Below are 16,979 nucleotides of genomic sequence, written 5' to 3' on the forward strand. Positions count from 1 at the left end.
TACTCCTATCGTTCCAGTGCGCGTCCTTCTGTAATATTATTTGTTAAAGAATCTGTCGCCGATGCGACATTTGTCCTTGGACGATTTAGCGTTCCCGTGTCGTTAATTTGCGCCCGACGGAAAAATCTGCCTGTCCGAGCCGCTACTGATGATTCCGTTTCATTCTTGACACTCTTGTTCCACGTTTTTAAAAGCCAATCGAATCGTATTTCAATTCGAGAAATTCGTTCGGAGAACTCGATAGTAAGTACACTCTCGATTTTCTTGGTCAGAAATACAGTCAAGCGATGGTAATATCTTCAGTTACGAATAATTCTGAGATTTCCGAAAGGTTTCTCCTTTCCCACTTACAGCAGAATTTTTATCCAAGTTGTTAGCCATCCACCAATAGGATAAATCAAATTTCGAAATTTCACTGGTACAAGGTATAAGAGGTTGAGCCGCGTGGCCACTCCTCGCTACCTTCGCTTTCTCATTAGTTTCCAACGATACGGTATAATCGGTCAGCTGTGCAATTAGATGGGACGATATAGTGCATTAATCATCGCTGAAAAGTACATAGGCAGCGTCAATAATTACCAACTCGGTCTCTGGCGACAGATCGCGGGAGGCGATGGTTCGCTTTCGCGCGATGTTCGCCAAGAAACCGGCGTGTTATTACACGACCGACTGTATATATCCACGTCGCCAGTGTCGGTGGCAATTAACGAGCTACCGGTTGTGCGACCGTCGCGGCAATTAACAACGTTGCTCGTCTATTTGCAGCCGAGTCATGGCTGTTAAACTCGGGTAGAAAACGATCTGTGACGTCACGGGGCTAGGATCGATCGTAGTAAATCGATATCTGGCATTCAGGTCGAATCACCTCGAGTCGATACGTGACCGTTCGACTCGATCGACGATCTCTTGGGGACCGCTATACGGGAGAACGCTTGATTGAAAGTAACGATCGGCGACCACGACGTTGTGCACTCATTTGCAGGCCTGTTCGTCGTTCCTTCTTGCCACAAATAGGTTGGTTGCATCGCTGTGACGGCTTCTTCCGATTCGTCGTCTTTCAAGGTGTGTCCATGATCCTTCTACGCCGAAAGGATGAACGATCGTCGTTGCTGATGGGTCGCGAGGCATACGTCGGCGACAGCGCAACCGTGTAACCGAGACTTGCACGAGAAAATACATATATCGGTTAGCAGGTACCGGTGTGTTTCAATTTACGCTAAAGAAAATGTTATCTTCGCAAACACACGACTATGTTTGAAAGGAAAGTTCCGAATAAGGCGTAATAACTCTGTCAAAGTGTCGTTCGCACAGTTAAATTCACCTGTATCCACGACGAAACGCATAACAAGAAAGCGACTCATCGATTTCGAACACGAGACGAAAACAAAATTACACGAATGTTACGGCGGGACTTATTCAAATAAGGCGGCAACGACGAAAGGAGCACGCTGTAATAAAATTTTATTACATTCTCCGTGTTAAATCATATTGTATTACGTTCTGTTGGAGTATAAAGACATAGAAGACACGTCGATTCGTCATGGAAAAGCGTAAAGGACGCGGCGCAGTAAATTGTGCTTTCGCGGGACCGCTATTGTAACCGCTATTCGAGCGCCCAGTCAACATATCGTAAAATAAAATTTGTGGCACGTCGTGTCACCGGTTCGAAGCGCAATCGTGACGTGTCGTAAATGCAAACGCCGCTCGCGTAAAACGTCGCTCCCTGCTCCGCGTACAATTCCAATTTGATTAGGCCCTGAAATACGACAGGGGCGATCTTTTGTCGCGTTTCGGCGGGCTTGACATCTTTACTCAAGTCCTCGTACATTGATTCGAGCTGTTGCTCCGTGGATATAAACGTTGTTCGTAAAAGTTCGTAAAAAGAGAAATTTTATCGAACGATACAGCGCAAGACATCGAAGCATTTTTGAAGAATATCTTTCGTTTTCTTCGTTCCCTGTCTTAATCCATTTTATGCCTCAACTGGTCGTGCAAACACGTGTCTTTTTCATGAAAGTATGGAACGTTTTTTATAAGAAACGAAAGAGCAGTCCGCGATATAGAAACTAAAAACGTATCGTTATCTATAATTCCCGTAACAACCTCCAAATGATTTTCGAATATCAATTGCATCCGAAGGAATCAATTTTTCAAAATTTTTCAAAAAGAATCGTCGCAACTTTTCTCGCGCGAGACCGCCAAAAAGAAGACTCCACGACCTCTCTCTACGTTCTTCCCATTAAAGGAGGACCAGCGATGATACACGGTTGGATCGACAAAAAAATTAAGGCTGGACAGAGCGGGGCTCCGACGAAATTGCAAACGAGGCCACGAATTCACGAACGGCTCGGTGAATGAAACCAAGCCAAGAGTTGAATGGCGAAGAGGTAGCAGGCGAACGAACGAAGGAAGAAGCGGAATACGACTAGAAGAAGAAGAGGACGAAGAAGTTCCTCCTCCACCGTTCGACTGGTCACATAACGTGACGTGTGAGCGATGCTTACTCTCCCACAACGAGCACCGGTAGTAGATGATGCTATAATGGCTGGGAGTCGGACATGTGAGCGCGGACAGGAAGTCCAGGTTCCTATACCAAGACGTAGAGTCACGCGGATCTTCGCATGGAGGCCTTGCAAACCTCCTACGTGTCACGCAACTCATTCACCAGCTTTTCCACGTTGCATTAAGTCCCATTACCGACCAACGCTGACTGATGCTCGTCTCTGCTGGTTCTGTCGAGTCTCCGTGAGTTTTGATAATAAAATTGATTAACCTTAAACGATTGTTCTCCGTAAACGAATCACGGTGCTCCGTGAAGTAAAGTATATAGCGCAACGAACGCGAACAAGAGCATCGTTCGAAGGTGGCAGATCCGCCAAGTCGACTTACCTTCATAGCGAATCCCATATTCCGCTTCTGTTTCTTCTCGTTTTTCGTTGTTCTTTCGCTTGATTCTTATGGAAGAATTTTACGGTTAGAACGTGTGGCGAGCGCAGAGCAGCGAGTAGCCTTCGAGGTCTGTTGGTTACATGATGCGCCGGTGTTGCGAATGTATACTTGTTTTCTTTTTTCACTTTTCTAACCGGAGCTGTGCGGAGTTGTTTATTCATGTATGCTGGAGTTTACGGACTTCTTTGCACGGTAAAGGGGAAGACCAAGGAATACCGAATCGTTTCGGGGTATGCGTGTAAATTTGAAACGGCGCTTAGACTTTGTTTCGTAGATCTTTCGTGTCGTGTAATCGTTCGTGAAAGATCTTATTAGAAAATTGGTATTTTTCCGACAAATTCTGAGACAGTTCGAAAAATCGCGGAATTACAACATTCGTAAATTTATCACGACCAGGTTATACAAAATAAATCGAAGAAAATGATATATGCAACGTGGTCGCTATTCTCGACGTTTCAATTTGTAAAATCGATCGGTAGATTCTGAGTGGTTCGTACGATAGGAACAATGTCCAGTTTTCTTCCTAGCGTTACTGCTTACCGTGGAAGGCCTCGCGGGATGTCGTTGACCCAGCGACAGGAAGATCATGACGCGTTGCGTAAGAGGACATTATCGTAGAGCCGCGCAGCAGGTTACAATTTCATTCATGAATCCCTCTCTGTCTCCCTTCCGTTCCCCTGATGTACGCGCGTTTACTTTCTCTGAACGCATCCTCGGTCTCTTCTCTTCCTCCTACGCCTTCTTCGTTTTCCTTCGATTTCTCTCTCTTTCTTTCTCTTTCTCTTTCTCTTCTATCTTCGGTTCCCATGCGTGGGCGGAGGACATCCTGACGATGTCTTCTCGACGATCGTCGTTTTGTAAAAGGGAAAAATATCCGGAGAATCGTGGATAATTTAAATTACGTTGCTTGCGACCGCTTGGTTACACCGACATTGACTTTCTGCAGCGATTTATCGACTAATTTTATTCTCCAAAGTGAGAAAATAAGTAGAATCGAGTAAATGGTTCGCGAGTTTTCTTCGCCGGACGGTAACTGGTTAAATAAATCTTTTTCGATTACAGATACATTTTGTCCATTTAAACGGTCGAGAGATTCGATCGAGCTATATAATTTTGATTGGTGTTGCCAAGTTTTGTAATTCGTATCATCTAAATTACTCTGGATCTCTTGAATTCGACTTGTACAAGCGCTTCCGAGTTTTCTTCGCGATATTATTAATCTTTCTCGTTGCTCGAATCATTTTCCTCTGGCAAGTTGAACCACTCTTCTTTGTTTCAAGAGTAGATTTCTCGTTATTCGCGATTTCGTCGGTTTACGCGCGTGGTATCGATCGTAAACCGCGTATTCGCTGTAATAAGATCAAATGCACGAGTATCGACCTGTGACCGCGTTGAAAGTGACCGTTTAATATTTGTTTTATGACGGTAGCCATAGCGGCTGTCATAGCAGCGTTTAATGGCTGTTCGTTTCTAGTGCGTGGGAAGCAAATTTTTTTTATACCGTTGTGGTTTCGTACTTTCTAACGCGATTGCTTTATCGCTCCGAGCAGGCTACCGTAATAGTTAGCGTAGAATTCTTTGCAAAAATGCGAGCAACGTTGATTAAGTTCTACGCTTTTATGTGACTAATAATCGATCGTTTAGTATGCGAGCAGGCCAATGTTTTAAAGTCGAGAACGTTTCATAAAGTTGCGTGTGTCTCGACGATGAATTTGCTTCGGAAATTCTTGCGCAATGACTTTTACAAAATATTCATTTATCAAACCTTTTTCATCAACTTTTACACGTCACTTTCGCAGCATCAAAGTTTCTTAGTCTTACGAAAATATCGCTAAATGGTAGGAAATTTGACGCGCTTAAACTTAAATTAAATTAATAGTGGATAGATATTATTTTAGTCTAATACTTTTCGCGCAAGCGACGTTTGCACATGTTGGAACAATTTCGCCAGCCGCTTCCCACGTCGCGACGTATCGATACTCTCACTTTCCCACACTCCGCCTATCCCACCTTTACCAAATATATCTCAAAGTTCCCGAAAACTTCATCAAGAAGTTCGTCCGCGTAAATCTGTCAGCGGCCGTAAATCTCGAGCGGAAGTGGCGTCAGGGTAGAAAAAGGGGCCGCCGTGGGCCAGTGGAAAAATTATTGCTAGCCGCGCGAGAGGAATCATACACGGGGCCCAGGACCTGGAAAGAAGCGGCGCATTCAACGGCAGTCCGAAGCGAAATTTATAACATCGCGTCGCGAGTAAATCCGCGCCCTCTTCTCCTGGACGTTTCTTTCTTCCCCGGGTCGGTTGCTCGCGGCTTTCCTCCCTTCGACCCGCGGCCAGGCTTAGAATAAAGAACGTTGCGCCTTGTCTACAAGTGTGAGACAAGAGGGCCCCGATATTGCCGCCTTATAATAAGACAGTATCGCATGAACGAACCGGCATCGGGGCCCACAGAGGGCGGTCCGAACAATGGGCTGAATATCCGCGGAGAGAGGCCACTCGCACACACGGTGTCTGTTGCGTGTGTAACAAGAGGAGCCAGCCTCTCTTTCTCTTTCTCATTCTCGTTCTCTCCGTTGTCTTCTTCCTTCCCCTCTTTTTTTGTTCCTCTTTCTCCGTCGCTTTACTTCGACGGTAGAGACGGTTGGCGGTGGAGAGAGCAAAGAGAGCACACAGGGCGTGGATGGAGGAGCAATGCACGCCATATATCAACATCGTACCGATAACGAGGTCCCCAGGAGGCTACCGGTCGTGGAAGACGCCGACTAACTTTGGTCGCCGCACGAACCGACTCTCTCGACTCTCTTCTCTGCCTTCGCTTCTTTCTGGGATCCTGCTGCGGCCTCCGAAGGCGAATGAAAAAGCGCGAACGCGATCCAACGTTCCCCTTCGGTCTCCGCCACGATAATTTACAGTGGCTCGCGCGAATTTCCAAAACGTTTTTTCCGCGATTATTCCTCGGAAATTCGACGTTTCGGGATGGTATCTTGGGGTGAGTCGCGAGAGAGCTGGAAAAGGAGGTGGATCGATCGATGTGCGCTGGAACGGATCCTCTTTGAAATCGCACCGATGTTGCACGAGTCGCGAGTTACGAACGTCGAGCAGCTTGCATCAAATATATCTAAGAGTAGTGGAAACAATTTCAACAGGATGTTATTCGTACAATTGTCCAGAAGAATCATGTTCTCCTACTTGTTGTCGCGGTATCTCGCCACTTCTGCAAACTTGACGCGTTGCGCGCCTAAATCGACTCGCAAGCGTTTACCTTGCAGGCGAGCAGAAAAACATATTTCGAGAAAGAAAGAAGCGGAGAACAGTGGTCGAGCACCGTGGCAAATGAATAATGCAGCAGGCCGACAAATTTATTAATTGCACGATGCGAATCCGCTGATATTCCCGTGAACATGCAAATCGAGCGGTAAGCATTATTGTCCGGCATTGTTCGCTACCTCGTTCACGACCATATTGGACGCCAAGAGCAGCGTAGATCCGCCTCGCGAAACCAAAGAAAACTACGCCTCTTAAATTAGTTAGATAAGAATTTTAACACTGATCCGTTGTGCGCGCCGAGCCAACCCGCCGCAGCAATTGTGCTGGCGGAATGCCTGCAGAGATAACGCGGCTAAAAACTTGTATTTATTTCGTTGTTTCCAGCTACTTTCGGTCGAGCTGCTTTCCTCTAACACGCCGCTTAACACGCCGCGGTTTTCACCATGGAATGCGTTTCAGTGTTTATCGCGGATATTATTGGCAAAACGTTGAGTGGAATTATTTAGTGGAGACGTTAAGTGTACGAGGCATTGTCCTCGGTTCTCGGATTTTCTAAGAGTTCCTAACATTTCTACCTGTGTATGTAATTCTTTTCCAAGGATTCTATCTTTTATTTCGTTGGCGTTAAATCGATCGTTCCTCCCGTTTTTCAATCTTATTCCAACATCCAGTTTCGGCGACGATATTACAACTTTTCCACCTGTTAAATCACCTCCCTTCTCGCAGCCCTCGCTCAAACACATTCATCAAAATCCATCCAGAAGTCTGGCACCCGAAATTTCGAAAAGAGCAACTTTTTGCCAGGTGAATTGGCTCGAGAAGGCGGGTTTCGCGGGCCCGATCCGGCGAACGTGTACGAGCTGGCCGCCGCGGACATTGTAGGGCTTATATGGCGATCCGGCATAAATCAAAGGGCTAATATACTGGCTGGGCCCCGGTAATGCAGCCGCCGCGCGGCGGAGGTCTTTTTATCGGCGGGGTAAGACAATACGCATTTACATACGCGCGAGCGCTGCCGCGCGGCGTGTAGGCCTTCCGCGCCACGCCACGGTCCCGGCCGCGCCACACCACGAGCATATGGCATGGCTTATTGGAGCGGAGGCCGCGCCAGCGCGGCAATTACCGCGCTTCTGACCGCCGTGCCGGCTCCTTCGGCCAAGCATCAAAGTGCCTGTCTCTCTTCTCTCCCTGGCTGCCTCTCCCTCTTTTTTTCTTGCTCCCCCTTGCTTGGTTCCCCTACCGTCGCGAGGGCTGATGGGGAGATTGCTCTTATAGGGGTGAGTCCTCTTTTTGCGAAGATTCTTGTCTCCTGTTTGATTCTTTGTTTCTTTATTTGGTCGCGGGGGTACCAGGGAGTTTGTTTTGGGTCGTTGGCGAGAGGGTGTCCGAGGTTTGAGCAGGTTCGGTGGGATGATGAATTGGCTGACGTTTGATTAAAGTGTGGCGTCGTATTAGAGGGACGACGGTTACTGTACAATGTTTCTGGTATTTGGAATTTATATCGATTATTTAGAACGTTAAACGTAACGCGTTGACTCGACATGCGGTTTAATCGAACCTTCAAATCTTTCCCACGTGTAGCTCGCAAATATATTCGTCTTCTTTATAACGTTGCCATTAATTACACAAAATGCTGCAAAAAAGCTATCCCCGTCATCAAGCAAGCTGCCCATTCACTAAAGGTTCCAGTAAAAATCCCCGGTATCTTTCGTCGTAATTAACCACACCCATATCCCATCTGTGCAGTTGAGAGAGAGTCAGTCGATTAAAAGCCCGACGGAAAGGAGGAAGGGATTCGCGACAGTGCAGGAGATGAGAGGTATATGTCGCAAGAACGCGTCCCATCCGTGAGGGTTAACGAACGTCCCTTCGTAGCAGTATTCGTACATAATGCAGCACGAAAGAGAGAAAGGGAGAAAGAGTATCAGCCGAGGAGTAGAAAAAGGAATTACACGAGGACCGGCGAAGGGGTGAGGCAGAGGGATTCGCGGTCACGGGGACCGTGTGGCTTGACGTAGAAGAATTTAGGAGCGACGGCGAGAGCAAAGGCCCAGTTCGCGAGCGGCCAGGTCCCTTTGAAGTCTAAAAACAATGGCATTGTCTCTTCAGTCTAGCGAAAGGCTGCATCTCCCTCTTTTTCTCTTGCCTCCGCCCGGTTTCTGCTCCTCCGTGTCCTCCTCTTGGCCACTCCAGCCGCGTAAAGCGTTTTAGATGTTTTTTCCGCTCACGGACAGAGGTCCCTCGGGCCGAAAGGCCGCGATCGGTAAGGCCAATCGGACCAATTTACATTTTTCATTTACATCGACCGCAGGACACCGCACGAGAGACTGCGCCCGGGACCGACCAGCTATCCCAGTCACCCTGCCGGGACTTCCATCTGGCCTTGATTGAAGATGCTGACAGGCTTGGAAATAATGCTTCCTGGCGTCCTGACCATTTATTGGGAACTACCGAGCGAAGATTCTTCGGGCTGCAGCTTGTCTCTTATGCCTTCCATGCACGATGTGTTCGGAGTTCGATAAAGACTCCGGGCAGCTCGTGAGATCGTTTGGTGGTTACGTTTCATTTGCTGGTGAAAGATCGCAGATACTTTGGGTTCGACGAGGTTGTAGATACGTTTGACGCGACATTTATTGGTATCGTTGTTTCGTGAAGTATTTTGGACAAGTTCCTAGGAGAAGCAATTACTTTTGCCTTTGAAAAGTTATAGTCGTAGCACGTGTTTCTGTAGTTGTAGTGTTTCTTTTAAATTTATCGATACGAATTTGATGATTCGCTCTTTGTTTGCTGCGTTTCTTCCAACAAAGAATCCGTCGTTCTTCGTCGCTCGGATAGCCAACGAGCGTATTCGGAAGACTTGAAAACCAGAACGACAGAATTCACGGGGCTGGTTTCTGCTGTGGAGCTTGAAAGTTGGCTAGAGGCAAACAATAGAAAGCGAAGGAAGGCATTCGGTGAAATTTGTATGGCACTATTTGCATGGTCCACTAAATTATAGGAAACGGAATCCGTACTCGGCGGGAGCTGCGCGAGCGAACGCGCGCTTCAACTCAGATTGAAGAGGTTGGCTTTCGAGGCAGAAACGTCGGGTCGTTATTTCGTTCCATCGGGCTTCCAGGAGAGAGGAATACAGATTCGGCGTGTGTGTCCGTTTGCGGTGGCCAGCGCAGGCTATTAGGTCTCGTACAAGAGCGTTCTCCTTTTGTCACGACTGGAATTTATTCGTCTCGATTCGGTCCAGGTCCCCTTCTCGTCAAAAAAGAAGCCGACCTGTCCAGCTCCGAGTTCCAGACGGTACCCTGCCCGCCTTTCTAGCGTCTAGATCCGCCGACGATTTGAAATTCCCGATGCATCGCACGCATCCACCCCCTTCGCTTCTCGATGACCGATGTCACGCGTCCAGGATGCTCTCCTTGGCGCGAAATAATGGCTAATACGGCTGAGAACGGCGAAACAGCCGTGGTTTCTGCGTTAAATATTTATAGAGAAGAATTTTTTGAAATTCTTGAACGGTTGGTCGAGTTTCCGAGCATTGGTTGAAAAAGCGAAGAGGAATTTGAAGTTGGTGTAAAATGAGGCAAGTTGGATCTATCCTTAAGAATGTTTTTCACGTTGTCTTTTCCTTTCTTTATCGCATACTCTATGATCATGTGAGTCGTTGATAGCCTCGCACTACAGATGTCATATTTAACAGGAGGAACACTCTCCAGTATGTACATGTGTGTCGATCGAACGTGCCTCGTCTTATCCTGGTAATGTTTGGTGCCTGTTCTTTGCGATTGAATTCTTTGCTTGTCTTCAAATCATAGAAGCTAAGGATTAATCTATGGAACGAGTTTATATAGTAAATTTTGTCATAGTACGATTCAGTTTTGTTCGCATTTCGCATGTTGCACATGGGAAATTGATACAATTTTTGTCGTCAGGTCAGCTAGTTCGCATTTCCAAAGATATTCTTGCGAGAAGAGATCCAAGCTATGACGATCTTTTTGCCTGGAAACGATAGATTATAGTATAAACTCCTTTTTTCTCTTCTTAGGTTGTAAAATTCTATCAATTCGAAATATTTAAGACAGTCTATCAGATTCTGTGAATAATTACGTTTGAAATTCCTCTAGCCTTAAATAAAATAACCAAGATTTTTCCATCGGTATTTTCTTGACATCCATAAAACTTGTCTGCGTGGTTATTTCAGAATGTTTGAAAATCTGATAAAAATCGAAGTAATTGGTATTCCCGGGACAATCCATGGCACGTCCAGTCACCAAGTTTAATCGCGCATATTCGTTGGATCCGGCCTATAGCGATCCAATTAAGAAAACGCGAGACGTCTGCACCGGATGCGTTGTCTTCGTCTCACCTCTTAAGGAACCGCAATTATCGAGCACTTGGAGCGGAAGTCAAATTGAGAAGTTTCGACGGCAATGTACGAACGCTTCTGTGCTCGTTTGATTTACGCGTCCGCGTGGTTTCAGGCTGGTTTTAATGAACGCGTCCGCTCCACCGTGTCGTTTATTTTCGCCACCTTGTTATAATCATTCGCCTCGCTTCGACGCCATATGTCGACCGTGAATTTTTGCGAAAATACATAAATCGAAGAAACTGGATTTCAATTACGAGCCAGATCGAGTTTTTAGTTATTTTAGAAGCTACGTAATTAAGAATCTCGCATCGGTGAGTAATTGTAATTGTTTCTGTCGACGATTCGTTTGCGAGGCGCCAGCGTGCAACGATTAACCGACGACGTGTATGGTCAATTTTTAACGAAGGATTAAATTTAATATAATTCAATTTCGGTGGCTCCTTATTGGAGGACGAAGCATTGGACACGTGGGTGGTTGAGAAGTTCTTCGAACGATGAATAATTATTTGTCGAGTTAATGAATAACAATTGCGTGTATTTTCCATATTTCGTTTCTGGATTATGCTCCTTTCCTTTCCATCTCTTCTTATGTCCTTTTCCTCTGCATTAACAGTAAGATCTTCAAACAGTCAATCACCATCGTGAAAAGGTAATCGAATCATGACGCCGATGGTCATTTTCTCTCCGAAACTGTGATATTCCATAAAAAAAAAAAAAATTATACTCATCACCCCGAGTCTGGACACCCTAAAGGATCGATCCAGGAATCGCCGATGATTCCCCGAAAGTGTTCTTTGAATCCGGTGAAATCGGGACCTTATCTGATTCCGCGATCGCGTCGTGGTTCGGATTAAAAGTGGAGGGCGCGTAATTAACGAGCGGCGTGGACGGAAGTCGATTTGCGAAATTCCGGCGGTGGAAGGGAGCGAGAGAAGAACTTGGGACCAAGATCGTATGAAATCGATCCGCGTGGCCATGTACACACGTATACGGTATCACGAGAGCATTTATCGGGCGACACCGGGATCCCGTGGACTCTGCGCCGTACTTCTTATTGATCGCCGCAATTAAAAGCGCGCGTCTCATTAATTGCGCCGCTGGCCCTTAATTAGGAATCATCAATTCGTAGACCGGCCACGGTTACGTGCTAGCCACCGTGTGTATGATTAACGAGAGAGACTGTGCCTTTCGGTCCTTTACATACCGACTTGGTGGCGATAAATATCGATATGCCGTGATCGTTCGACGAAATTCTACTTCTCTAAGTCCGATTTTATTTTTCTCTTGGTCTTTTACCCTCTTTAATTCTTTTCGTTAGTTCTTCTTTTCTTCCTCTTTTTCTTCTTATTAATCGTTTACCCTCTCGGTTTGTATGTTTGATTTATTTGGCCAGTTTCTTCTGGCACGTCTCTCGTGCTGAGAAATCAACGACAATTACGACAACGACAACTCTGCGTGAGATCTCGCGTGTTAAATCGAACGATGGAAGTACAGGGTGGCTGGCTCGAATCGTTCTGTTTCGATATTTATAGGAATTTGCACGGTGATCCATTTATTTTGATCGGATCCTGCGCGTTTCGATAATTAAAGGGCGGTGGAGGCGTGGTAGTTTTCTCTTCTTTGATTTGGTTCCCTCTTTTTTCCTGGTCTCTTTGGCCATGTTGATTGGTTGATTGGTTTTTGTCGGAGGCTAAGTTTTAATATCGCATACGGAACCGTATTAATTATCGGTACATGGAAATTAATTAAGTTGGGGCACACAGAGATGCAAATTTGCGTCGCGAATAATTGATAATGGTACTTATAGGTGGTTGGTAAATGAATCGTTCGAGGGGACTGTACATTCCATGCGTCGAACGAAAGACCTCGTTTAAAAGTTAGTTAAAGGGTCGAATATGCACGGAGCTTTTTCTCTCTTTCGTTTCATCTCAACTCGAAGGGAAAGTATAATTAGTATTTAACTATTGCAACGAAGCGAGAACAGTAGCTGTATAGAGACAAACGTTAAGGTACGAAATTTTACTTTTCGATAGATTGCGAGACGTCTGACTAGGAACGGACTCGAACTACTTTCTCGCACTAGAACAAGAAAACGAAAGAATAACGAGGCTTACGGTAACATGGTCAAAGTTAAACCTTTGGTAAATCTTACACGAGTGATTTCGCCGCAATTCGCTCAAAATCATTATTACAATCGCGATTACGATCGAATCGTTAGTTCTAAACGCGGTTGAGTTTGAAGTACCAAACTTGGAACTGTCGAACGATTTCAGAAGTAAAAATTCAAGTTATATCTTTTGTTGAAGCTACGCGAAAGGCTGGTCTCGAACGAAATTCGCAGAATCTCCGCTCCGGAATAACTTCTCTACCGGCAAACAAAATAAACGCGTCTCGCCGAAAGAAATGCTCAAGGATTAAGCCATTCGTCCCCGACGATTGTCTGACGGCCTCGTCCACGTCCACGGCGGTGTAGACTGCGCATCGCGATCGAGGCTTATTCAGAATTTAATCTACGCGAGGTATCTGCGCGTTGGCGACGAGAGAGTCGCGCGAGTCCGCTCGAACAGGCTCGTAGAGACGATCGAATCGGTCACGTCGCTGCTTCCCAGCGGCGCGATGCGTGAGCCACGATGACCTTTGTCCCAAAGCTTTGGCGAAACGCGGCCAGATTGCACGCTCTTTCGTGCTATACCGCCGCTGCACGTGCACGTGTACACCCCCGTTCAGAACTGGTAAAGTTGCAACAGTTCGAGACGATACGTGAATTTATTTCTGCTGGATGGTGCCCGGCCTTGGAAATTAGTTCATCCTTTGTTCCGTATATACAGGGTGTAACGGAACACGTGTGGCCCACTTTGCGCGTTGATCGTGCATCTAAAAACAATGAGAAAAGTTCGTGTAAACGTATGTTCCATCTGTCTTCGTTTATGAAATGTAACGAATCCACTGTGTACGTAACATCTACCGCAACAGGTTGAAGCGTTAAGATTCGGAATAGAAGAAGCTTTTCAACAAAATCGGCAAAAGCAAACATCTATTCAGAGTGTAACCGGATCCGTGACAAGACGTCTACTGGCTTGCCTTGAAATGCGAGGTAACCAAAGCTTCGGACCAAGCAACGTCACTCTGCGTTTCTACGAATTTCGTTCTACAAAATTGAATCGTACAGAATTCTGTTACGAAGGAAATGGATGACAATGATGGACGATGAATGGCATAACGATATATTAACTCTGATCGGAAAACAGGATCGACGAATTTGCGTTGAAAGCTAAATATCCTGCCCTATCTCTTGCAGCTAATTCTCGCTACTTCTTTTACGATACGTTGCCATAAATTCATATGTTTTTTTACCTTGCCTGAGCATAAATTTCTGGTCGATTAATCCTTTCGATGATAATCTAGATTAATCGCCACGTTTCGTGTAAGATCAGCGGGTGTCCCTATACTTATGAACCAGGCTGTACGTGTTTCCGTCTTTTTGCACGTACGGCGTCGATTCAACGCAACGGATCTGTCGACGATGCTCGATGTTCCCATTTCGCGGTGTTGACGGCTTCCTAAAGTCAGTCGAACACGTATTATTAGCCACGTTACGTAAAGACATCTCGCGAGATGCGACCTTTTGCGCGACACGTGCGGCACGAAAGTGCGATTTCGATCTGCGAGAGGCAATAAAGACGCGATCGTAAACCGATTTCGATTGCGTTGATGCCGATGGAATCGGTTCCGTGAAATTGCCTGTCTGTTTGTTCAGTGCGTGGAACGAAGTTGCTTGAAGAGTTATATGGACTAGGTTCGAAGGGCGAGTACGTTCAAGTCGACGATAGTCGTATAATCTGGAATAAGTTCGATCGAATGGCGATCGTAATATCGTAGTTGCGAAACACCGCGTGCTATTAGGTTCCGTGATCTCCTTCGAAAGATGGTTACGTTTCTATTTCTGGAATATTATTTTTTCCGTAATGAAGAATTCTATGAACTCGGCCGCTTTATTGCTACTTTCCTCTTATTATCATTGCATGACCAAATTATCACACAAGCAGTCAATTCGTTAAACGTTCGTTCAACCTCCTATTCTTCCAAATTGTCGTCAGGCGTCGATTCTGTCGACAACGATCGTGCCATCGTATTCTTCGACGTGAAACAAAATTCTCTAGAAACTAAGAAAAAGCAGCAACAACGCACGCACTACGTAAGCTGCGATCTATTCGTTTTCAGAGTTCGTTGGAGAGATGCAACGGGAATTGATTGACTCGTCGATTGGTAATTCGACTGGTTCGTAAACGAAATAGAATCAGTCGGGGAAACGAGGATGCGGTGTGTTGTGCGTGCACGGTAATTGGACACGTTCGTCCGCGTAACGTGGAATTCTTGTTGCGTTCGAGGCAGCCGGTTGGCTGATGGTCCCGATGCAGGGGTCATGGTTCAGAGGTCCGATGCGGGTCTTCCGCACACATCCATATTAAGTGGCTCGCTTTTATGCGCGCGGCTGGACACTGAAACGCTCTTAAAACCAGCGGATACAGAGGCTCGATCGCTGCGAAAATATCGCGTTCCTCCGCCACGATTCTTTTACGTAGTATGTTTCACTCTTGGACTCTCTGTATGTTAGATCGGTGCATGTGAAATGTTGTTTTCGCAAATGAAACTTCGTACGTGATTCAATTGAATTTTTCCAGCGATTCCATTTTATTCAAGATTTATAGTATAAACAGTTTGGTATACATTTTGCATTATAAATTTTGAATCTATTAAGAACGAATGTCATTATGGCGGTGGCTTCTGTGAACTTTAATTCGCATTTAGACTTCAGCTGAATCGATAAAAGTTTAATATTTTAAGAAGGAAATATTGTAGAAATCCATTGTATTCTAATACTCTGATACTTGACGCGTATTACGTAGTACTCGATACTTTCTTCTATCATTGACGTGATAAAATAAAATTACAGAATTTTTTATACGCCACGTGTGAAATGATGAAAATACCAATAAAAAAAAAAAGAAGGTGGGAAGAAAGTTACTGCGTAAAAAGTATACTGGGATTGGCGATCTATCGTATCGCGAAAACTTTCGAAGAGCAAAGCTTTGATAGAAATTATTCATCGAGAAATAAGCGGACGAGAGAGCATTACAATCATATGTACGTCTGCAAGTATGATTCGTGATCCAGTGTTCCGTATCCCCGTCCGGGAAAAATGCAGAATAAGCAGAAAGCTCGGGCTTCTCACAGAGGAAACAGAGATCACGTTTCGCCATTTTTCCAGAAGCGAGGAATCTCACGGTGAGCGGTCACTTGGAAAAAAGAAATGCAGTCACGAAGAGAAGAAGAAACTCGACTGTATCCTCACTTAGCTTGCCATATTTAACTCTTTCGCCAGAGATACACATCCGCCCTTTACATCTATAGATTCCTATCGCGGTTTACGTAACATTCATGCACAATACCACAGAATTCATTCCTTGCGTGAATTAAAATTCATTACAAAAATTATCACATCACCTTTTTAATTAGAAAGGTAGTGTGTCAGGAAACAGGATACCGGGCATGACCAGCGTAAACATGGTAATTTCCTCTTTTAATGTAACAGTTACCGAAGAAAAATATGTTACTTAGACACGCTATTAATTTTTATAACATCACATATTCGTATTATTACACGATATCTGCTTCCTCGTCGAAGCAAGGCGGATGCTTTACAACGAGATTGAATCGTAAGAATAATCACGTTTCTCGATGCATCTATTTCTCAAAGGCACTCCCTGAATTCTTCAAAAATGTAAATCGTAATTTACGAAACACTCTACGTAGAAATTACATCTACGAACGTTTTATAAAATCAAACAGTTCGAAAGCACAGAAACTTCTCTACGTTTTCTTCTATCTATTGGGTCGGCATCTAAGCGATTGCGAATTTTGTCAATAACATCTAATGACAAAATCCGCAATCACTTAGTTTCCAGCCCAATAGAACGAAGAGGAAGAAACACGAGCGCATAAAAATGGAAGAAGTCTTGATATACACACGTATATGTATTATCACATTGAGAATTATATTCTACGTTCGGATTATTTGCAACGCTATCAACAGATTCAACGATATTCTCGTTAGCAGCCGTAATTCAATGTATTGTCTATTTTTAACACAAGTTCCATCGCACCTGATAGTTACTATATAACGATCTTAAAAGCATATACTCTTTTCATAGCGTGTACTAAAGATACAGCAAAGATTTATTTTTACTACTCTATCTTAACTACTATGCACAGCTGTTGTATACTTTACCGCATGTATACGCTATATAGTAAAGATTCCTCGATCAAAAGATGATTCCCACGGAAACGTGCCATCCGTAATACAGCAAAGAAAGAAAAGAAGAGGGAGGAAGAGATGGCGAC

The sequence above is a fragment of the Bombus huntii genome, chromosome 13, assembly GCF_024542735.1.
Source record: "Bombus huntii isolate Logan2020A chromosome 13, iyBomHunt1.1, whole genome shotgun sequence".
Taxonomy (NCBI): Eukaryota; Metazoa; Arthropoda; class Insecta; order Hymenoptera; family Apidae; genus Bombus; species Bombus huntii.